Below are 23,491 nucleotides of genomic sequence, written 5' to 3' on the forward strand. Positions count from 1 at the left end.
AATGTCACTGGTGTAAAATTGGAGGAAATGAGAGAAGAATTAGCCTGGGAAAAATCTAATTTGCTTTCCAAGTAACAATCTAGATTAAAAATATTCACCTATCTAAACAAATGGGAAAACAGCACATCACACTGTCTGTCTGTGAATGGCAAAAATTGGATTTTTTCCTGAACTCCCAGTCTTCTCATAAAGCAAGCAAAAATAGACAAGACACTTCACCAGTTTTGTGCTAAGAAAACACCACAAGAAAGCTGCACAATACCTATGGATTTCAGTTCAAGGTGTCTGGTATAACCCAGGCTTTGGTGTTAACTGAAACCTTGGACCTGCAGGGTTAATGTGTGTTTATAGAAGCACTACAAGCTGTCATTTTACTTTTCTTCCATCCATATTTGCCATGGCCCACATGTACAATAGAGCTCTTTTCAGAGATGACATCATGCAGTGTTTCGCAAAAAAAAAAAAATGGGGTGAAAGTTTTCTTTTCATCCTTCCAATGGGAAATGTGTCTTGTGTGCTTCAGCAAATTACTGCCTGGAGGCAGAACAAGCTCTTTATAATACTTTGGTGCTAAAACAGGTACCCAGTCATCTATCCAGTGGGGTCTCACATAGCTGTGTTCTCTGGAGAGAGCTGGATGCCTTTGAACTTGCTTTCCCGGCAATGCTGCTGCATGGAGTTATGCTCTGAGATGCCATTTGTCTCTCAGGAGCTCTGCTACAGCTGCAGTGCACATTTTATGGGTTCTGCAGTAAGAAATAGTCCCTCAGAAAATACAGTAGCTACATTCAGTTGTGTATTTTGCTAGCCTGTCTATTCTTCTGACATCCACTGACAAATGTGAATGCTCTGGTTTTGACAGGGCATGCTTGGTGCATCTTTCTCTTTATGAGGAGCTTGACTGCAATAAGTCACATTTTCAAACTGAGTTTGGGTAAGCTGGAGAGGGGAGGATGACCAGCACAAGGAGTTTAATGGCTTCCATGAGGTTAAGTGCAGGGGGTGCTCAGGGTGGAATACACATATCTAATGTCACATCTCAGTGGGACAAAACAGTGCAGCTGAGCTATTCATCCTAGTGCCTGAAAACACACTGGGAAAATGAGGTCGGACCCAGACACTTCCAAGCCCTGAGTCACACCAACTATTTAGGACTTGTCTACTTCAGAAAAAGGTGAATTGCCTGCAAAGCAGTTGTTCAGGCATCTTCCTTGGGCACAGCAGCTGGGCTGGGATGCTCTTGATCCAGCCTGGCCTCACACTGCATATGGTGGATATGGCCAGAGGGAATGGGATGGCATTTGCCAGAGTAATGTTAACCCATGTGAGTATATTTTGGGGTTCACATCACCATGGAAAAAACCCACTCAACCTGTTGTTTCTGAGGAATTTGTGTAAATAAATACCTAACTTGGAGTAAAAAGAGACTGAATGAAGTGAAAATGGTCTTTGAATTATCCAAGGACAGACTTGTTTTAGAGGTCATGATCTAAGTATGTGACCAGGACAGAGTTTGTGGACAGAGATCTTAACTCTCCCCACAAGATTTGTCTCACTCAAAAATCGCAGCATTTAACATTCTTGTCAGCAAAGCAGCCCTGGTCTCTCATTACTGGGTCACTATGTGGGAAGGAAAATGCTTTCATCTTGCTGTGGCTCAACTTGATTTTCCAAGTTTCCAGTTGATTACCAAAATGACTGATTGTGCAGGTTTAGTGATTTCTACCAGCCATCCCTTACACAGTACCATGTAACTGAAAATTGACTTGCCACTGAGGATAGTTACTGGATAACTTGAATTTCTCTCTATCCCACTGTGTCCCACAGCAGAATGTATTCCTCGGAGATGGAGAACCGGCTGTCAGTTTGTTTACTTTTAAACTGCCCTTTCTTAAAGCAGCCTAGGTTAAGGAGAACAGGTTGTTTAGTTCTTGTTCTTAATATGGCCTTCTTAAGAGCTCTGAAAGCTCGTCAGTATTTTCTGATATTTACTCATAAAGGGGTTGGTACTCTCAGACACTCTCCAACACTTCACACAAAATGAATTCATGGAGTTATACAATGGTTTGGGTTGGAAGGGACCTTAAAGATCATATAGTTGCAGTCAAAGTTCTTAAAGGATTCCCAGTGTAAGGTGTTTTTCCAAATCCTTCAATCCATGGCCCCTTTCTGTGCTTACTGCCATTGCTTTTTCAACATGGTTTTAAAACCAATATGTGTCAGGACCCTTTGCAGAGCTCTATCAGCTGTCTCTGAATATCTATTTAATACTTGCCCATCAAATGAAGATGTGTCAACTCTCCTGCTCAGAACTCTCTAGAGTTTTACAAGACCATCTAATTAAATATCACAAGACTTCTATGAAACGAATTCATGTTAAAGCTTTGTTTTCATGTGGTTAAAATAAAATATAGGTAAGTGACCTGCCCAAGGCAGAGACCAGACCTGTGCCTAGTGGTCCCCTCCTTTATGGATTAGAAAACAGGGTTGCCCACATGCCCTTTTACCTTGAACTCCAGCCAAGTGACTTATATTCATCCCAGAAACGATCAATTTTATTGCTTTCCCATGTAAATAAAAGCTGCATATCGCCACTGGGTGACAAGCAATTTCCTCCTACTCCCCCTCTTATAATAAAGGAGAAAAGTTGCAGATGACATTGCTGCAGAATGACATAGAAAACAGCAATTTGTACATTTCCCAGGGGAAAAAAAAAGGACCAGGGAAAAACGTGCCTCCCTATTAAAACTGCAGCTGCAATTTGTCAGTGCAAAGCTACACTTACAGAATCTTTCTTGGAAAGATACATTTATTTTTATTGCCTCATGACACCTATAGAAGGAAGGGAGAGGAATAAATGTGATGGAAAAGTGCACCTCTTAGTGGGAACCATTGCAATTGCCACCCCAGGCCTGCCTGTCAGCCCTGGGCAGATTTCTCATGCTCTCTTCCCACAGCTCTGGTCCCTCCCTCTTACTCACTGTAATGCCCAGACCCAAAACCATGCTGACTCTCTGTCATCTTTTCCTCCGGATGTAATAATGTGTCAAAGCAGAACAAGTCTACACAGGGATAAACGTGTGGATTCAAATGTTGAGCCTGTGGGTCTCATTGGAGTTACTCTTTAGGCCAACAAAGAAAGCCTCAACCACTGAAACTGGACTCTGGGCCACACTTGAGCCATATCCAGGTCATTCTCAAAATGAATCTTTTCATTACTAAAATGAACCTACTACTCCTGTGGGTTGTGAATACAATGTCCTTACAGGTTTACCACAAGAAAACAATGCTATCCTTTTCTGTCTGTTTTTTGCCTATGTTGTGCCTGGTACTTAATGCAAAAAAAGTGCTGTTTAGTTGCTATGGAAGTTTTGAATGTTATTCATCTCACCTGTTCCAGTCTGTGGAGGGAAATGGGGCTTTGCTTGTGGTGCCAGTGCTGCTCTATTTCAGATATGTACTTTAGGAGGAACCATCCTTCTTTCATTCCTTTCACTGTACGTCTTTGATTAGTTCAGACAGCATTACCTACAGATAACTCCTGCTCCCTGCGTCTCAAAGGTCTGTTTAATGCTCTTGCATGATTTGTTTTATATTCCACTGAAAGGGGCCACTCTGGGCAACAAAGAAAGGATGGTGAAAAAGTGAAATACAACGAAAAAAGAAGGAAAGATATCAAAGACATTACAACAAAGAAGGGCATTCTTCTATCCCAGACTGCAATCACTAAATTAAAAAAAAAAAAGAAGAATGCTATGTTTTCTCTTCCCATATTGTCTCTTGACTATAAGGCAGCACAGCCTCTGCCAGAGTAGCCACTGAGGTCTACCTGCAGAATCCCTCTCCACCAAAACCTCGACCTTAAGAAGTTGCATTAATCCAGAGAAAGCCCACGGCACCATCTAGAGGGAAGAAGGAAATACTGAAGCTTCTGGATTGTAATGTTTCCTCTCCTCCTGTGAGGAGTACTGTCACCTGAAGGATCAGATGGACATGGAGATAAGCTGGAGGGAAATCAGAGGAGAGGCTTTTTTAGGTGTAAGAGGAGGAGAGGAAACTGTGAGAAGAATAAAAAAGATCCAATTACTTTCTCTGGGGCTGCCTGCGATCAATAGTGCAGTGGTTCAAGGATTAGATTTAAAACAATCTGTCTGGAGATGATGGAAATGTCACAGGCAAGAAAGTATTCATGAAAGTCATCCTCTAAAGATGTGTCAACTTCTTGAAAAAGTCTGGACAGCCACTCTGTTTTTTTCCAGCTCTTTCACCTACAAAAATTTACTGAAAGAATGATGGTTTCCTCCAGCAGTCCTTCCCACCTCCCCTTTGGTGATATCCATATCCTATTTTGGTCCTTTCCTTGCCTTATAAGTTCTCCAGGGTAAAAAACATATTTTAACATTTCTAAGAATCTCTGTTATAATCAAATACCCTGGAGAAAACCCAGAATTAGATGTTGGGAATTCTAGAGTAGAAAATCAGTAACATTATCAAGTTCAGATGATAACTTCTGTTTGTGTCGAGTTTCCGAATGAGTGATGTCATCTGCATTCGGCTGCTTCCCAGAGCTTGTACATCTCATGATAAAGGTCATTACTGAGTTATCCTACATGATGGGACATTGGTCATCCTCTTACCTCTACATTACTGGGCCAATGCACTTAGCTGCTGTGGGGTGCTATGCATCCGTGTGTAGGTTCTGTCTGGAGCCCTTTCCCCATGGCAGCGCCGCTGCTTTGCCATGCCCTTTTGGGAAGGACCCAGTGTAGGCACCAGTTACCCAGGAGGAGCACAGGTCAGGGAGGGTGAAGATGTGCATGGGTAAGCTCAGGACATTTCATCCTCATCCACAATCAAAGTAAACCTCACCTGACAAGATTCCCCTTTGCCAGGAGCTTCTCTGCAGTATTGGTGAAGCTGGAATCTCCCATCTCCGTGATGCCCATGAGATGTCACAAAGGGTTGGTGCAGAAGGCAGAGCACTGTGCTCCTGCCTGGATCCATCCTGTGCATCAGCCCATCTTCAGGCAGATGCAGTGGATCTATTCACAGGTCCTGCCTGTGAATAGATCTGGGTCCCTACTGCTGGCCAGGCTCATGGGAGGGTGAGGAGGCTGGGAATGCTCAGAGAGGGTGGTGGCAGTCCTGGGGGTCTTCCCTTCATCACAGAAGTCCACGTCACATCTTCATGGTGGCACTCCAACTCAGCCTCAGTGTGGCTTTTTGCTGCTGCTGGCCTTCAAAAGCTCTGACTGAGTGGAACAATACTACAGACACACAAAAAACCCCTGAGACATAGAATCACAAAGGTTGGAAAAGTCCTCCAAGATCAAGTCCAACCTTTGAATAAATACCACTGTGCCCAGTAAACCATATCACAAAGTGATCTACCGGTTTCTTGAACACTTCCAGGGAAGGTGACTCCATGACTTCCCTGGTGAGCCTGTTCCAGCACCTTACCACTCATCCAGTGAAGAAATTATTCCTAATATCCAACATGAACATCCCTTGGCACAACTTGGGGCCATTACCCCTTGTCCTATCAGACATCTTCCAAGGTGTTAAAGGGAGCAGGGAAATTGGTGGGATCTGAAGGATTCTCCCTCACTGTAAATTTATCTTTGGTTACATCTCTGTCGTGGTGACCAACGAGACTGATGTGGTGAGGCTGCATCACCACACGGTGGCACACGCTCCCTTCGGCAGATGTTAGTGACTGTGTGTTGCAGCACAGGCGCTGGATCTGCCGGTCCAGCAGCCCCGAGCATTTGTTTGTCTCTTGAAAAGCAAGGATGAACTTTACAAAGACATAGGGAACTGCAATTCCAAACAGAACAGTTTACACAGGACTTCAGAAGTTTACAGAGACTCCACTTCTGGCTGGAAGAAAATACTGAAGAGCACAGAAATATTGCTGAGCTGAAATGTTCTGCTGTACATGTACAGTCAGATCTTTCCACTACCTGCTTATCAATTATATGTTCAACACTAGGAGAATTATGAATAGGGTCATTGCAATCCTACATTCCTTTGTTTTGGTTTCACTCCCCCTAATCTCGGCTGATGCAGGTGAAAGTCTCTTGAATGTGTATTATATAGTGCTTTGCACAAAGTGGTTTTGGCTGGTTTGGTCCCACTGCCAATGTACATGTCAAATGAGATGACAGAGTGGATGCAGCACAAACTGCTAAAGATGTTGTAGAAGTTTTAATGCTGGAACTAGTGCTGATCTTTGGCATCTGTCTACTGTGTGGGAAGATGATTTAGGGATAATCCTGTCTACCATTTTATTTTGAGATGCTGCAAAAAACCTTCACTCCATGTGCTCAGGATGAAACCTGGCATTTTTTAAATGGGAAAGTGCAGTTTCATCAATATAAAAACTTTCCATAGGAACATGTCGATTCAATTACGTTATACTCAGAAAAGGCATACCAAAGCCAATGTTCTCAATTCCAGCTATTATTGGCAATGTGCTTGGAATGGAACCCTGTGATTTTTTCTATTCCCAAATGATTGGTTTCTAAATCACTTTCATTTAATGGTTAAGTTATGCATTTTGACAATAGCCTCTATTTGCCTTTCTAGGTAGGCTGGAATGAAAAAAAAAAGTGATTTTCAAGAGTTTGATTCCCAAGTAAAAAAGAATGGAAAGGATTTTTTTTTTCTTTTGCAAGAGAGAAAAATCTGTGATTTTAAAGGTAGTTTTCATTCTGAAACTGAAACTGTAATGAAAAGTGTTTGATGAAGATTGGATGTGTATTACAGGGCCTCAGGGAGTAAATCACTCTGCTGTGCTGAACTCAAAAACAGCAGAATGAAATACAGCAGGTTTCAGGACTGTGACCATTCACTGCTTCTTACTGCAAGCATGGGCAGCCTCAGCAGATCTGGAAAGTTGGAAGGGCCTCGTTTTGCCAACTATGTAACCACAGTGGATGTTTAACCAGAGTTGTTCTTCTTATCTTTGTAAGGAAGCATCTGCTTCTTTTCTACTTTAATTTTGCATTAGCTATGATCTTGAATTCAAGTACAGCCAGCCATCATCACCTTCCTCCTTGCACTCTTTCAAAACCGCATCAGACAGAAAAAAACCTATAAAAATCCATGTATTTGCTGACTCTCCAGAGATGATGACTAGGAAGAAATTGCCTCCTGTTAAATACACCGAAAGAAGCAATTAAAAAGCAGTTCAGCACCATTGCAGACCTTCTTCCAAGTACAATTCCTGCTGCATGAAAAGCCTATGATGAATGGATTGCAGAAATGTCATCATATTATACTACTGTGTAATAGTAACAGGATCTGTGGAGAGGTTTAAATAATGCTGATATGGCCTTGGAACAAATATAAAGTAGGTAACACATTTCATCTCTATTTTTCATGATTCTATGGATTTTTTACAAGTTTAAAATGTGAGAATAACCATTCTGGACCAAACCAAATACCTATGAGCTATAGTTATAACTAGTAAATTAAGTGAGGACTGTTCATTTTTACTCACATGGCTAACCCTTCTAACACCCTGCTTTTCAAAAGCAGTGGCCATGTCCAAATTTTCCAACATCAAGAGTGGTCCCTGATCTGTGCTAATCCGTGCATAGTGTAAGCATATCTCTGGTATAGCAAATGCTCAGGAAGATAAAATAAAAAGACAGGAAATTCTGAAGGTATTTCACCGAGGGTCTGGCAAACTGTGGTTTAGTGATTTAAGGAACAAGAGGGATTTGGTATCTGCTTCACGTTTATAAGCTCTAAACAGACCTGCAGCCACTGATAATAGTATAATTAAACACTGAGTCTTTTAATTATAAAAAAAAGTTTGTGGTTAAAGACTCAGCATTTCCTGTTTACTGAAACCCATTGTCTGGGTGTCACTTTTGCCACTCTTCCTTCTAGAACCTCTAGCCACATCTATGTCTGATGTGATCCATGTGTTTTTCTTGTCAGAACTGTTGTCCAGAGTGTCATCATAATCTGTCAAAATTACTAGGCTATACTTGTTCAGGAATCCCAGTTCAACTACACCATTCAATTCTATTCAATGAACTCCCGCAAACACATTTTGTCCCAGACTATTGTCACTGTTACAACACTCGATTTCTCTTTGAGTTCCTCTTCTAAGTCCAGGCCTTTCCTTCCCTGTGACATAGTAGGCACATGGGACAATTAAGGGAACACGTGGGAGTTGTTTGTAAACAGGTAAAAGACAAATACAGAAAGAGGAATGGAATCAATGACTCTAGAGGTCCACTGCCACCTTATACATAAATAAAGCCCAGTACAGTGTAAGGCAACACACAGACTCTTCATACTAGTATGATGATGTAAAAGATATTAAACAGGAATAACATATTAGAGTAGTGTTTTTAAAGTCCTCCTTCTGTCTTAGATGTAGGCACCTATACAAAAGGTAGATTCATGTACTTGAATTCTACTTTTGCATACACACAGCTGGCTCATTTTCCATTTGAACAGAGAGGCAATAGAGAAAGAAGGTTGCTTTTTTTTGTAAGAACTGTGATAGTTATTGTTTTCAACAAGGATGGAGGACATCTGAGCTCCTCAATCTGAAGTTCTTCAGCCTCAGCTACTCTTTTTTCAAGTAGAAGTGCTTGAACCAGCTAGCTATTAACTAAAAACATCTGCAGGAACTCCCTACTTCCTACTAGTTGAGACTGCGAAGACAAGCCCGCAAAATTTATTGGGGACACAGGGAGAACAAGAAGTGAAAATTTGGTCATGAGACATGACTGGGGAATGACAGGCTCTGCTCCCTGCTCCCAGGCTGTTTTATTAAAGAGGCCTAAATAAAATACATGATACTCCTTGAGGTTCATGAGCCCAGTTACCAGAGGCAACAAGCAGCAGATGTTGAATGATGTGCAGCAGCCTCTGATTTCTGCTTTGGGGGCTCCTTGAGGGGACAATGAGAGTAGTCAGCTGCCCCATCCCAGAGTTCTGGGAGGCTTTGGTTCAGCTGCTGCTGAACAGGGAGGATCAAGCAGCCTTTGAGCTGCTGTTTTCCCTAGGATGTACTACATTATGTGCTTTCAGATCCACATATAGAACTGTTCTTCCTTCCCCGAGGAAGCATCGGGTTGGGAGCCATAAAACTGTGCAAGCCATAGCAAGAAATCCTAATTATCTTGTCCTTTCTTATAATCAGGTCCTGATTCTTACAGAACCATGAACATAAATGATTAGAGAGATATACCTCTCTCTGCACTGCAACTGTTTGAATTTTAACCTTTCTTTTAATACCTTCTTATGACAAATGTGCAGTTTTTGATTTGCCCTGTTTATTTTTAGGTGAACATCAAATGCTCAAATACTCTGGTCTTCGGTGAGAAGAAACATTATGAATGTCTACAAAGTGACATTGCTGACTTTAGAAGATGTGCATGTTTTGTAGTTGGTCCAGAGATGGCATTTCTTATATTCAGGAGGACTCACTTCATGTCATGAATTAGTGATGCTATTGTACATTTTACAATATTTTACATAATTAAACGTGACGATGCCATTTGATATGGACAATTAAGCTCGTATTTGTGAGCGAAGTGTAATTAACAGTATAGACACTGTGCCATTTTGGAGTTTGCTTTCAGTGACTATAATTACCTCACATAGCTTAAATGCAGTTGAAAGTTTGTCTTTAATTTAGTTCTATCCTTTGCAATTAAACCTTTTAAGACAGCCAGATTAGAAACAGAATGTTCAAACATGATGACAGCTAGAATGCATATCCGAAAGCTCCCAATTTTAGGCTATTTCAGTAACAGATATTGTAAAGAAATTATACTCCTTGCAGAAAATGCATTTTATGACTTTATAGATGAACATATTTCTTTGGAAGATCCTGGGGAAATGTACTTTCTATTCGTATTCTATGTCCCTGACTACTTCTCTGTACACCTAAATGTTTCTTTGAAATTATGAAAAGATTTGGCTCAAAGTGTGCACCAAACTTGTTACTTTATTTTTTATAAATCAAGGATATTGTCTGCAGCTGAAATGATAACTCATGCAGGAAACCTTGGGATATTTTACAGGTATATCTAGAGACTGATTCTCTGATTCTATGATTCTAGAGGTAAAAAGTACCATGGGCTGGGCATTGGAATTTGATTGTCAAATACTCTTAATGGGGACCCCTGATATTTTCCCATGTGATTCCTGTGCATGCTGAAGAGTTGTTATAGACTGTACATCATCCCTAATAAGCAATTTGAGTGCATTTACCCATTTTTTCTGATTAAATCAGAATTTAATGGCATGGCTGTGGTCATATTGGGCCAGTTAAGGCAATGCTACTAATTAGTCGAGCAGTACAGATGTCAGCTGCCTCTCACAACAGTGAGCTTCATTACACAGTCAGCTGATGCCATAGGGTTTGATAGGTTGAAATGAAAGGTTAGAAAATGTATAGCCATTGAATCATCTCTGCCACAATTTTTAGTTTCAGTATTACTGAGTTAGGGCATAGCTGGGAATGGCATTAAAAATAATTAACTGTTGTGGTTTTTCTTATCTTACACAATATTATTGAAAAATACAGACCAGAATTTTTTAAATGCTATCAATTTTAAACAGAAGCTCAGACAATTAGAGTATTGCTTCTCCACCCAGTGCTCCGAACAATGCTAATCAAATGAAGATGTTTTCAATATAAACATCTTCATTTGAGTTGATCTTCTAGGCTTCTTTTATAGAAAACAGAGAAAAGTAAGTACTTTTAATCTCCTTCCTTCTAGCTTAAATGTCCAAAAAAGCTCTGATGACTCACAGGACAGTAAGTGCATATTTATGAGAAAACCAAGAAATATTAACTGAGAAAAAAATTAAGCTGGAACTGATTACTGCATGCCATTTAGAGCACCCCTCTGCTCAAAGCAAGAGGAACTGCAATGTTAGACCTAGTTGCCAAGGGCTCTCTATGTACTGTTTTTTACTGGCCTAGAAAAGGCAGTGATTGGCTCAGATGTGGGTGCTCATATTGCATATGTACTCATGCAGGCAGAGCAACTCTTTCTCCTTTAGCCTGGTTTTTGTGTGTGTTTGATGAGTGCTCAGATGGCATAGTCTTCTAGCAGCTGTCAGGAACATCTGGAGGACAATTAAAAGTAGGAGAAAAACTGTGATGCTTAATAAAGAAAAGCTATATGTCAGCCCACCAGAAACACGCACAAAGTTGAACTAGTTCCATAATAATTTACTGAAGAAACACCTTTCTCTAGAGAAGTCACATTCAGACCTTTGTCAAATGCACTTGGCATGTCAAGTGAAACAATTTATGGGCTTTATGATTTTGGTTGAAATTTAAACTAGATTTAAACAGTTTGAAGTTAAGTGCCTAAATTTAGCTGCTTATATAAAGGTATATATAGGCTCTTGAGGCTTAGCTGTGCTGTAGTCAGCAGAGTTTAGAGACATTTGTGTACCCAGTGGCTGGGGCTGTGGTATAGATGTCCAAACACATGTCTTGTGTCACTTAGGATGCCCTATGAAATCCTGTCTATCCCCATCTATTGTTCCAGAAGAAGTCTTTCCTGTAGGTTTTATCTTGTGCCACATATGCCAACTATGCACTTGCTGGAGTCCTTCATGTCCTTCCATGATGCTGGGTGTCTTGGAAGGCCACCTAAGGTGTCTTGATATTGAATTACGAACATTTCCACATACCTGGCTTTTTTTCAGGTGGCATGACTCATAAGTACCATTACTTTTCTCTGAAAATTGCTCCTGAAAAATGCTCCCTCTGGATTATCCACATTCCTGGTACAAGCTGCAGGAAAGTACATAGAGTATAAAAGTTTCCCTCCTGAGACCAACACAGCCAAGCACAGTGTCATAATAACACAACTGAACTCCTTAGGCACCTTCCTCTATTCCCTGGGAACTAAAAAAAAAGTGAAAGGCTTAGTGAAAGCATCTGTGTGATGAAATACAGAAGATCGCAGTGCCACTGACAATTTTGCCACAGACTTACTGGTTAATTTTGGTCCAGTCACTCTATTGCTTTTTATCTTCATTTGCCTGTAAATTAAATTGAGCTGATACAATTTCTAAAGTCTTTGAGATTCTTGAATGGCAGTGACATGTAAGAGATGAGTAAAATTGTTTAATGCTTAAAATAATGAATAAAGATTTTAATTCAAACTGCTGCTGGATCTTTTGAGACCCTGAGAAAGAAATGCCGGGGAAGTGAAATTATGCTACAAAAGCTTTAGGAAAAATAATTAGAGAATCATCAAACAAGCAGGAGAGTAGAGGCACTTATATTACTCCAAGTAAGTAATTCACACAAGTGAAAAAATTAAGCTCATTATTTAGCTCAATATTTTGCTTGACTGATAAAGAAATAATGTATCGTTTTTCATTAAAATACTGATAGGAATTTTTTGTAGGAATTTTTTGTAGAAATGACAATTCAGTGCTAACTTCTTGTGACAACATTTATAAATGTGCAGAACAGTGCTGGAATATTCACAATTTTGGATCAATAAGACCAAACTTACAGTGTGGAGCTTTGGTAACTTAGTATGAGTCCTTCCTGACTACAGGACTCTCAGAACGGGTTAATATTTAATTAAATGCAATTACATGTAATTCTTCTCCATGAAATTCAGAACTAATGTTACTGATATCAATGGAATGAGATGTTACTCCATTCTTACCGGATGAGATATGGGACAAGGTCTTAATACACAAAACATTTTTTCCTGCTTTCTTCAGTCCCATAATTTATTCTGTCAACTCTTTGAATGGCCATGCCCAGAAGATGGTGATAAGTGGAACAAAGTCTAGTTGGAGGCTAAGAACTAGATTTTGCCCTATTTTCAGCACACACATAATTTGAAACATATAAAGAATCCTACTGAAATCAGTCAATATTCCTCAGTATTTAAAATTATGTATGTTTAAGTGTTTTGGATGAAAGAGCAATTGCAGATTAATTAAAGCTCAGATGCACAGTGGAAGTCACTGGGACAGGATATGAAAAAAATGCCTAATTAATTTATTGTGGAACAGAATATACTGAAATATCTGAATAAGGAAAGCAAATTTCATGATTGCCACAGAATTTGAGGCTACTTATGAAATTCTAAAATAGAGCGTATTTGAAATGCAGTAATTTTCTTTTTTTAACTGAATAACAGGAAGTGAGTTTTGCTGAAAACAAATCAGCTATTGGCATGCTTCTTCAGCAATCTATCATAGCTCTTCAACTTTATTTTCTTTTACAGCATGACAAATAAAAAGAGAACAGATATATTTATTCACCTCCATTACTTCCCAGACACTCCAAGGTAAGAGTGTGATTTTGAGCAGAGGTCAAAACTACGAGCATGTGGGACTGGTATAAATGACAACTGGGCTCAAGAGCACAATGGGGCTAGACAACCATGTTTAAGGAACAGAGCTGAGATCTGTGCAGATGACAAAAGTTGCTTAGACACTTCCAATGCCAGTGGACTCACAGGTATAGACACCTCCATGGAAGGGTCATTCTTGATGTCAGAGTCACAGAATGGTTTGACTTGTAAGAGCTATGAAATATCATCTACTTCCAACTCCCCTGCCATGGGCAGGAATGCCATCCACTAGACCAGGTTACTCAGAGCCCCATCCAGCCTGGTCTTGAACACCTCCAGGGATGGTGAATCCACAGTCAGTTTGGGCAACTCAATCCAGTGCTTCACCACCCTTATAGTAAAAGAACTTCCACCACCCTTAGAGTAAAGAATGCCCACTCCAGCTATCCTGTGATTTTTCCTTCATCTGCAAGTTCTCCCAAACCAACACCTGCCTTTTCAGTGAAAGTAGGAGTGCTTGGACTTAGTTGTATTATTTCCACAAATTTTCAAGGAGATCCCTTTCATCCCTGTGTTCAAGTCCTCATGTCAGCTTTTACGATTTTTAGGATTTCAGGCAAGGATATTTCTAAAGCAAAAGTTGGTTTTAGAGCTCCTGTGATATACAGGACTAGACAGTTGCTGCAAGTCTCTAGAAATATCAAACTACATGGAGTTATGCAGTTTTTCCAGCTGGTCATCCTTTCTGGGGACTAGAAACTTTGAAGTCATATGGTAGTGTTTCTGTGGAACCTTTCTGGGTTAATGTTTCACTCCTTAGTTTCAGGTACATGTACCAATCACCCACCTGTTACCATGCTTATCTGGTCCTCCTTCTTATAATACCTACTTTCAGTTGTTCAACTGAAGCAAAATAAAATTTTCTCTGCCAATTTCTCCTTTAGAATTATGACATTGCATTCTGTAAATGGAACTAGGCCATGGAGCTTGTCAATATTTTAAGCATGTTAAGACACGAAGGGATTAAAGTATTAAACACATGCCTTACAAACAAGAACACAATGAATTATAATAAACTTACACTAAAATATAATTTACTTAAAAAAAATTTCTTAACCTATAAATGCACGTAGCTTTCAAAAAATAATATTTTTTTTCCTCCTATAAGGTAGCTTGATGAGTTGAAACAGTAAACCTTTACTTGAAAGTAAAGGATTGTTCAGCTCATAGAAGAGAAGGCTACAGGGAGACCTTAGAGGCCCTTAAATGCCTAGAAGGCTACAAGAGAGCTGGAGACAGACTGTTGTCAAGGGCATGGAGTGATAGGACAAGGGGGAATGGCTTCAAACTGACAGAGAGCAGATTTAGATTAGGTACTAGGAAGAAATCTTTTTCTCTGACAGTGGTGAGGCACTGGCACAGGTTGCCCAGAGAAGTTGTGAATGCTCCATTTCTGGAAGTGTTCAAGGCCAGGTTGGATGGGGCTCTGAGTAACCTGGTGTAGTGGAAGGTGTCCCTGTCCATGGCAGGAGGGGTTTGGAACCAATGATCTTTAAAGGTTCCTTCCAACTCATCCTTTCTATGATTCTATGACTCATTTTCTTCATCTGCACGTGTGTCAACTGTTATTGCACCTAAGTTGATATGTTTAGTCCGTTACTAAATGTGAATGAACCCATGATTGATCCCTCCACTTTCCATGTTAAATAAAATATTACCCTTCATTAAGGGTCAGGATCTTACCAGATAAGTTTAGCTATCTAAAAGCAGTCATCTGGTCTATACAATGCATATAAGCTTTCAGATGTGAGCTAGACAGCCAGAACCTCTGTCCAAACATACCTCATATGTTACCTCCCTTTCCTTGTCATTTAACCACAATTTACACTTTTTGCTCTGTAGAAGTTCAATCTTGACCTGTGTGTGTTTGTATTGCTACTGTTCAAAGTCATATGCTACAACAATTCCCAACCTGATTGGATTCATTAATGATTAAAAGCATCTTACTCCTGCATGGTAATCCTTGGGATTTATGGGAGCTGAGACGCTGAGCAGCATAGGACAGGCTGGCAAACTCCAAAGTAATTTCCATAGCCATATAAGGGAAACCTCTCTTAGACAATGTGTTTCTATTATTTTCAGACACTGAGATATAAGGAGTTTTCTTCTGTAGGCAGTGTTGACTTTGAGTATTTGAGGCAAATTCAAGAGGAGATTTTAAGAATTAAATGTGCAATGCTCAGAGGCAACAGGATTGATTTAAGATTCAGACAGGAGGCAAAAGCCTTTAAATGAAAAGGTCATGGATTCTGTTTTTATGAATAGCAAGGCATCAAGCCAAGCAAGATAGAAGCATTTCTCTGCATTTCTTAAGATGACTTTGCAGAATTGCTAATCCAGTAAATACATATCCCAATACACTGACCTTCCAGGTCCTTATCCACTGATCTAGGAAGCCAAATGTCCTTCCTTGTATTTCTGCAGTAGAATGAACACGTGCCAAGTTCAGACCAGAAGTATGAAATGTGTGCTGCTGAGGCTTACATTAGGATATTAGGATAGTAAGTAGAGACATTGCTGACCAGACAGCTCCCAAATAAGGCAGTTATTTTGATCTCATTTCTTTCAATTATATCTAATAATAACAATTCAGTGCTATTTTATGTCCACGGCAGGTTCCAACATGATGTAAGGTGATAACAGTGTTTGTTTTCACATAAGGTAGATTTTAGGTTCTGATTTAGAAGTGAGTTGAATATTGTTGAGCAGGGCTGAATTGAAAACACAAAGATAGTCATCCACTGTTGATCTCAAGGTCCTATGCAGTAAATGCTGTGATAGCAAAGTTTCCTTTACCCATGGCCATTAAGCCTCCACTGAAGCACTTCTGTCATAGAAGCAGCTCCTTAAACCTGTCAGCTGACAAAGTTAGCAAGGAAGTTGTTTTCTTCTAAATAACTAATCTTTTGTGATGCCACAGAAAGGGATCATATTTTTCAATTGTTATCTCAAATAACACTTACCCAAGATTAATCTATGCCTACTGAGGTTTCACTAAGGGCTTAACTAGAGAAGGGGAATTTGCAGAGAAAGCACATACTTTGATGCTTGAGTGTGTGTACATTTTTATAAACACAGGAAGATGCCTTTGAAGCATCCAGAGGGAACTTCATCTTCCTCATTTTGAGGGTTTAACTTAGTCAGACAGATGACTGCTATGGAGTTTATATTGTCTTATTTGCTGTGTCATTTCTCAGTGAGTTGTGACTCTTTGAAACTCAGGGAGTTTCATGCTCTCTCTACTGCACTAAGCCATGCATGGCCTGTCTCTGCTCACATCTTCTGGCACCTTTTTAATGCTGAGTATAGGGACAAAATGCATACTTAGAATCATAGAATCATTTATGTTAGAAAAGACATCTTAAGATCATTGAGTCCAACCATTAATCCAGCATTGCCAGGTCCACCACTAAACCATGTCCCTAAGCACCACATCTACATGTTTTTGAACACTTCAAAGACAGTGATTCCTTTGCTTCCCCGGACAACTTATTCCAATGCCTGACCACGCTTTCAGTGAAGAGATTTCTTGACAGATTCCACTGCATCAAATAACTTGGCACATGTGTAATAGATTTGGAAAGTGGAAGTGAAAATTAGTATATTTGGGTGTTCTTGCCCATATTTAAACATACTTGTTTGGTTTATTTATCAAATCAGACTATTGTAGAAATTTCAATTTGAACAATGATAATATTAACACAGATACTATTTTAAATCTTGGTCCTATAATACCTAATTTTCTTGAAGCTCACACTTTGTGAAGAAGATCTATTAGTGTGTTAAGAAATACATTCAGTGAGGGGAGATGAAAGGTTTTCATTGCTCCTACAGGTGTTATTTTTGATTTAACTTGTCTTGCACCTTTTCTCAAAAATCTCACCTGTTTTTGCTGCTCTGTTCTAGCAAAGCTGTCAGCAAATGCCAATCAACTGCTAAATGGAAATAGTGCACACTATGAAAAAACCTACAGTAAAGTAGGATGTAGAAGCCTGGGCACTGCAATGTCTAAAAAACTGATGACTCTTGTGCAAGTGGGCAAGTTAGAACAGTATCTGGCTGGAGAAGGAGGCTGTGCAGAAGTAGGATAGCACTTTGTGGGGGTCAGCTTCCCTTTTTTGGTCCATTGAGGGATGGGGTAAAGGAGCAGGCAGGATGAGTCATCAAGACCAACAAAGAGGGTCATCAAGACCAACAAAGATGCTGAAAGCCCTTTGGCCCATTTTCAGAAAAGTCTAGAAGAATGGACTGTGCATGATAACTCATTTGCATAAGAAGTAAGAAAACCAGCCCCAGGGCAGGGAAAACTTGTCTATAAAAAGGGTTACCCACAGAGTTCAGGTGCTGCCCCCAGGGCCCTGGACATCCCATGGGCTGGATCAAGTCTGGACCCATGAACGGTGTTCTCCTTTTCTCTCCTATTTGATCTCTCTCTCTCTCTCTTCCCTCTTTTCTCTTATTCTTTCATTTATCTTACTATTAGAAGGAGCAACACATATACCAATTTCCATGCTGAGTGTGTAATTTGCTAACCAAATTTGTAGGGTCTTTTGGAGCCTTCTGGCTTTTGCTGTTCCTTTTGCTGTTCCATCTACAAATCTTGGGTGCTCCCTTCTACTTAGGAGTGAGACATGACAGTGGGGGATTCCAACCCCAGTCACTCAGGACATCCTTCATTTTGTTTTTAGCTTTGCTTCACGGTGATTGGGCTCATAATCTGACTCCTGGAATCTGTTTTGATTGTACATCACATGGTGAATGTCCAGGTCACACACTGAACAGTCTTAGAAGCAACACCACAGCCACATTCTCCAAGCATTTGTTCTTGAGTGGAATCGATCATTTTGAAATCAAAATAAATGAATTGACTGAATGATCTGAAAGTTTAAAATATGTATTCTGACAAACACATAGGTTTGATTTTTCATTTGGTGTAATGATAATTTATTTTTTTTCTGTGAGAAGCTGAATCAGATTTGTGATTTGGGTTTGTTAGCATTAAAAAAAAACCAATAAAAATACAAGGAGTGAATGGAAGCTTTTATGTGAAGAAATAAATAAGTTAAAAAAGTTAAATTATGTGAGGTCTGACGAGAACATTTTCTGGCAAAAGTTTTGTTTGCACTTAGCATGACTTTGGATTTTATTGGTTTGGAGACACCTGAAAGAAATTTCAAATAAATATAAAATAGATCTGCTTCATATTAGAAAACAATTTAAGTGCTTGACTTTCTCAAAGATCATCCTTTCACCCCAAGGGATTCAGAGAAACCATATCCTTCTGAACCACCTTCAGGACCACTCAAAATGGTGGCCAGGTAAATACAGATCTTGCTCCCAAAAGAGATCCAGATGTTTCTTTCCAAAGCACTTATTTTGTTGCTCTATGGACATTGTCATGGTACCTTTGGTCAGATAACGAAGCAGGAGATGGGGAACAGACTGCAGCTGGAGGCTGCTGGTCTGGGACAAGACTACATTTGTACCTGCAATCAAGAATGAAACCTGTAATATCTAATGGGTCTTTGCACTTCAATGAGTTAGTGCAATACTTCCACTCAAATGCATTTTCCTCTTGACTACTACTTACCTTATAAGACTGTTACTTACCTTATTTATTAACTCCATGAGGCAAAAGCTAAAAGTGTCCCACAGGAAATCTTTCAGAACCTACAGTTTCAGTTATGGGAGAATTTATAGCTCAGCAACACTTCAAAAATTTAAAACAACACTTTAAAAATCCACTAAGAGAACCACACAGGCACCAGTTAATACACATTTTTAATGTCCTTAATGAAACTGTACACAGCAATCTCAACAAGGGATTTAATAAAAAACATACGGTTTATATGCATAATATCTTAGAATTAATATAGCACAAGCAGTCAGGTGAAATCAATGTAAAAAATATATGTGACATATCTCATATTAAACACCATTTCTGGCAGAAGTCTGTGTTGAAAGCATCTTATAATAATCTTTCTGTGCTGTGATATTTCTTAGCAATTCTTTGTTCCAAAATCCTACAGCAATACTGAAAATGAGAACTCTGCTAACATGAAAATGAGAACTCTGCTAACATGAAATTGATGTGTTGCTTAATGGTTCATATGAACATCTCCATCAGGAAATAGTGGACCTGTAGTACTTCCCATAATTGTTATATGTAGATATTTTCTACACTAAGTATTGTGTGTTCCCCCATTAGCCCAGAAACATTCTCAGCTTCCAAAACTAGGACTGCAGATCTTAAATGCAAACTCTACATAAAACCTACCAGCTCAAATCCAGTTAAATAACAAAGATCAAAAGTCATTTTCATTGAGGCAAGCTTTGAGTTACTATTCTACTGAGGAGAAAAGACTTGTGTAATTTTTATTTATTTCAGGCTGAATCCTTTGATCCGACATCTCCTTCGAATCTGCTCCAATGCCTGCTGTAATATGAAAGTTGAGAATACTATTTTTCTAGAAGTGACGTGGTTTCTGTTCCCTTTGAAGCTGTCCGTCGAAATTCTGATGTCAACACGGAACTGCAGAGAGGAGAATCATATTAGACTTTTCTTGGGGCACAGAGTGAATTGACATAAATATGAGTTATCTGTTAATATTGTTGTTATCGCTGCCGGGTCTGATGACTGTGACTCCTATCTCCAATGCTGGACATTATATTCCATCAACAGAGTTATGTTTTACCCCTTTGGACAATAGAAGTTGTTGCTAATAATGTCTTTGAGTCAGTTGATTCATTTTTATTGCCACTTTTGTTTTCTTTGTGGTGATGTTTCTGAAGTATTTCATTGACTCTGGAAAAACTATTTGAAATAAATGTATTTAATTTTTTTTGTATGGAAAATCATACTGTGACTCCAACTTCAAAATGAACTGACAAAAGTTAAGAGTATCTCTCTTTAAGTTAGAATTGCTCTTCACTTCTATCTGCAAAAAATTTTAAAATTTCTTAAATATCTTTTAGTAGAGTTAATTCATAATTTTATTTCAAAAATCCATCATCATTGTAAATACTTGCATTCTTTATCTCTTTTCTGCTGTAGAATGAGAGGCAGAATTTTTAATTTTATTACAGGACAGCCACTGCTTTGAGTGTATCTAATGTTTTTAAAAGATTTCACAATTTTCCATTGTTAGTGCTAGAAAAAAGGATCACAAAATTAAAGAGTTTCTTTAAAGGTATTTTCTTAATTTTTCCGAGCCTGACAGTTTATTTTTCAGTTCAGTAGAGAAATTCAGGTTTTTTTCAGCCAAATTTTTTATATTAGAGCTATGGTTGTACATCCTAAACTTGATCTTATTTCTTTCTTCTGGTTTACTGTGATTCTTTCATATTACTGTCAACTGAAAGCACAACCCCACACTGCTGGATGCTTAAAGTAAAGCAACCATCATCTGGAAAATCTCCTAATCTAAATCACCCAGGCAAAAGAAGAATGAGAAGAAATAAGTCTGATCCTTGTTTTATTGCTCAGGTACTGAAACACATTGGAGATTAATGGCAAAGTTCATATTAGAATGCTAGGAAGATGAACAGTTCTCATGGCTGCAAGGCTCCCAGAGCTTGCACTGAAGGACAGATTAGTCCTGGATAACCAGCTATGGGTTGTGGCCCCACAGATTCTGTTCCAAGGTGATTGGTCTGCTTGCCTCTGCTGTTACGATAGTCTGAAACATGGCAGTGAGGAAGAAACCAGAATTTTCTGTGGTAAACATTTGCATAATCACATATATTATGTATTTCCCTTGTATCAGAGTGTAATGAAACAGATTTACGAGTACTTTCAATTATTACATTCACAAGCCACAAGGTATCTATAACACATTAGGGTTATTTAATGGTCTCTGAAGTTCTCAGAAAGCATCGTTATTTTTCTGTCTCTCTTCTCTAGACCCTTTGATCATTCCAAAAAAAGATTCTCATAGACTGACATTTCCCTCTGTCAAAATATATTTCCAGAGGAAAGCTGGGTGACTGCTGCAAGCAACTGTACTCTAAAGAGCTGCTGGGAAGTTAAGAACAAGAGTAGTGTTTTTCTGGAGGGGTTCTTCTCTGAATACTGATTCTTCTTCTACCAAGTAGAATCCATTGGCATTCACATTGCTCCCTTCTGAGACGGGGTCAGATGCAGCAGCCAGCCCTATAACTGTGCCAGCTTCTTCCAGTGTGAGAAAAGGGCACCTGCTTGATTAGGCCAGATAAGATGCTGAGGAGCAAAGGTCCTGCAGCTGAGAAAGCTGTTAACCCTCTGGGATCAGGGATGGGTGGCAGCAGCTCTTATTTTACTTATTGTACATACAGCTCAGGCAATACACAGTTACCTGAGTTTGCAGTGGAGAAGTCCCTAGCACAGCTTTGGATGAACTGTCTCAGGGAGGGGCAGCAATCCTGCTGTGACATCCTCAACCTCAGTGAGGATAATTTACTCTTGTTCCCAGCAGGCTAAAAAAACCCCCATTCAGGTTCTCTATGGCTAGAGCTTGTTTTGCATTTTGAGTATTTCTAATTTATTTTGCAGCATTTCCTGCAGACATGCCTCAGGTTGCACAATTTAATTTGCTTGTGCTGTGCCCTGGGCATCTGAACTCATGTGGCATTACAAATGGGAGAGATGGATATTTCTGCATGGAGTTTACGGCTTTGATAATATCTGGGTTTCCTTTTTAATCCCTTTGGGTGCACACGTGTAAGATCTGCTGAGCAGGAGGGAAGGGAGGTAATTGATCACCTTGCACACATGCTGCCTTTCCCCTTGCTATGAGTACTTAACTAATACTGCTAAAAGCAGAAGGGAGATTGAAGCATGTGGCAGTTTTGGAATTGAAGGGTTTTATTCCTGACCTCCAAATTAGTGATGAAGATTCCATTTCCTTGAGTCCTTAATATTCTCATGATCCTGCAAGAAGATAATTACCTATTTAGTAAGAATTAAGTTGCAGGCTGGGCAGTTCTGCTGACTGTGTAGACAATACATCTGGAAGCATGGCTGGAGAGCATCCTCTGGAGCTTCCAAGACTATGAGCAGCTCTCTTGAAAAAGGCTTTCTCAGGCATGTTCAGGGAGGCATGGTGGTCTACAATCTGCTTTGGAGATATCCATACCTACTTAAAATGGGGAAAGATGGGATGAGACTGAATGTGGTACCTCTTTTGTTCATTCTTGCTTTGTAAACCTGGTCTTGGAGGTGGGAGAGACATTTCTTTTGTCACAAATGGTAATTGAGTATCTACCAGAAAGTCCAGAGGAGAGCCAGGATGAGAGTGCTGGAGCACCTCTCCTGTGAGGAAAGTCTGAAAGAGTTGAGGTTGTTCAGCCTGGAGAAAAGAAGGCTCAGGGGAGACCTTCTAGTAGACTTCCAGAGAAGGGGACTTATAAAAAGAGAGGGAGAGACACTTTACAAGGACACGTAGCTTTAGGACAAGAGGGAATGGTGCTAAACTGAGAGAGACCAGATTTAGGTTAGATATTAGGAAGAAATTCTTCCCTCTGAGGGTGGTGAGACACTGGCACAGGTTGTCCAGAAAAGCTGTGGATTCTTTCAAGTGTTCAAGGCCAGGTTGGATGGGGCTTTGTGCAGCCTGGTGTAGTGGAAGGTGTGCCTGCCCATGGCAGGGTGGCTGGAACTAGATGATCTTTCATATACCTTCCAAGCCAAACCAATCTATGATTCTATGATACCAGGCAAATTATGCAAATGCGTTCAATAATTACATCTAGACGGTAGTATAATGTTGTACTACTGTTACTAATTCCTGCACTTCCATAAACTTATTAATTTGTCCCTCTGGGATTTTAGTCTTAGGAATAGTATTCTACGCCTTACTAATGTTGGACTTTTTTTGTCTGAGGACCCTGACTCTTCTTTCCAGCTTGCTTTGAACCTCTGGTTCCCATATGATGCATGTGGGGACTGGTGCTCTTGAGGTTACTGCTCCAGGATAACTTGCTCCTGACATTTGGAATGTCAGAAAAAGAAAAAAGAAAAGCAGCTGAATCAGCTCTTAAAAAAAAGGCAGTTCACTTTCATAACAGGTATTGCTGATCCAGTGATATCATGGATGTATCACTGACTTCCAAAGGAGCAGTTACTCCGTAAATTA

At 39.7% G+C, this 23,491-nt stretch overlaps 2 long non-coding RNA genes across 3 annotated transcripts; one reads left to right on the plus strand and one right to left on the minus strand.

Moving 5' to 3' along the window:
- Window positions 1-369: 369 nt before the first annotated feature.
- On the minus strand, window positions 370-4,941 carry LOC135412178 (uncharacterized). 2 transcript variants are annotated; one of them, XR_010429524.1, is made up of 3 exons: window positions 4,870-4,941; window positions 3,392-3,615; window positions 370-746 (listed from the first exon to the last, which is right to left on the minus strand). It is a non-coding gene; the product is annotated as an uncharacterized LOC135412178 (long non-coding RNA). The 2 variants fall into 2 exon arrangements; XR_010429525.1 differs by lacking the exon at window positions 4,870-4,941 and adding an exon at window positions 4,638-4,862.
- LOC135412177 (uncharacterized) lies at window positions 4,925-20,105 on the plus strand. The gene is made up of 4 exons (XR_010429523.1): window positions 4,925-5,105; window positions 13,251-13,313; window positions 17,286-17,461; window positions 19,768-20,105. It is a non-coding gene; the product is annotated as an uncharacterized LOC135412177 (long non-coding RNA).
- Window positions 20,106-23,491: the final 3,386 nt, after the last annotated feature.

The sequence above is a fragment of the Pseudopipra pipra genome, chromosome 3 (genome assembly GCF_036250125.1).
Source record: "Pseudopipra pipra isolate bDixPip1 chromosome 3, bDixPip1.hap1, whole genome shotgun sequence".
NCBI classification, from domain to species: Eukaryota; Metazoa; Chordata; class Aves; order Passeriformes; family Pipridae; genus Pseudopipra; species Pseudopipra pipra.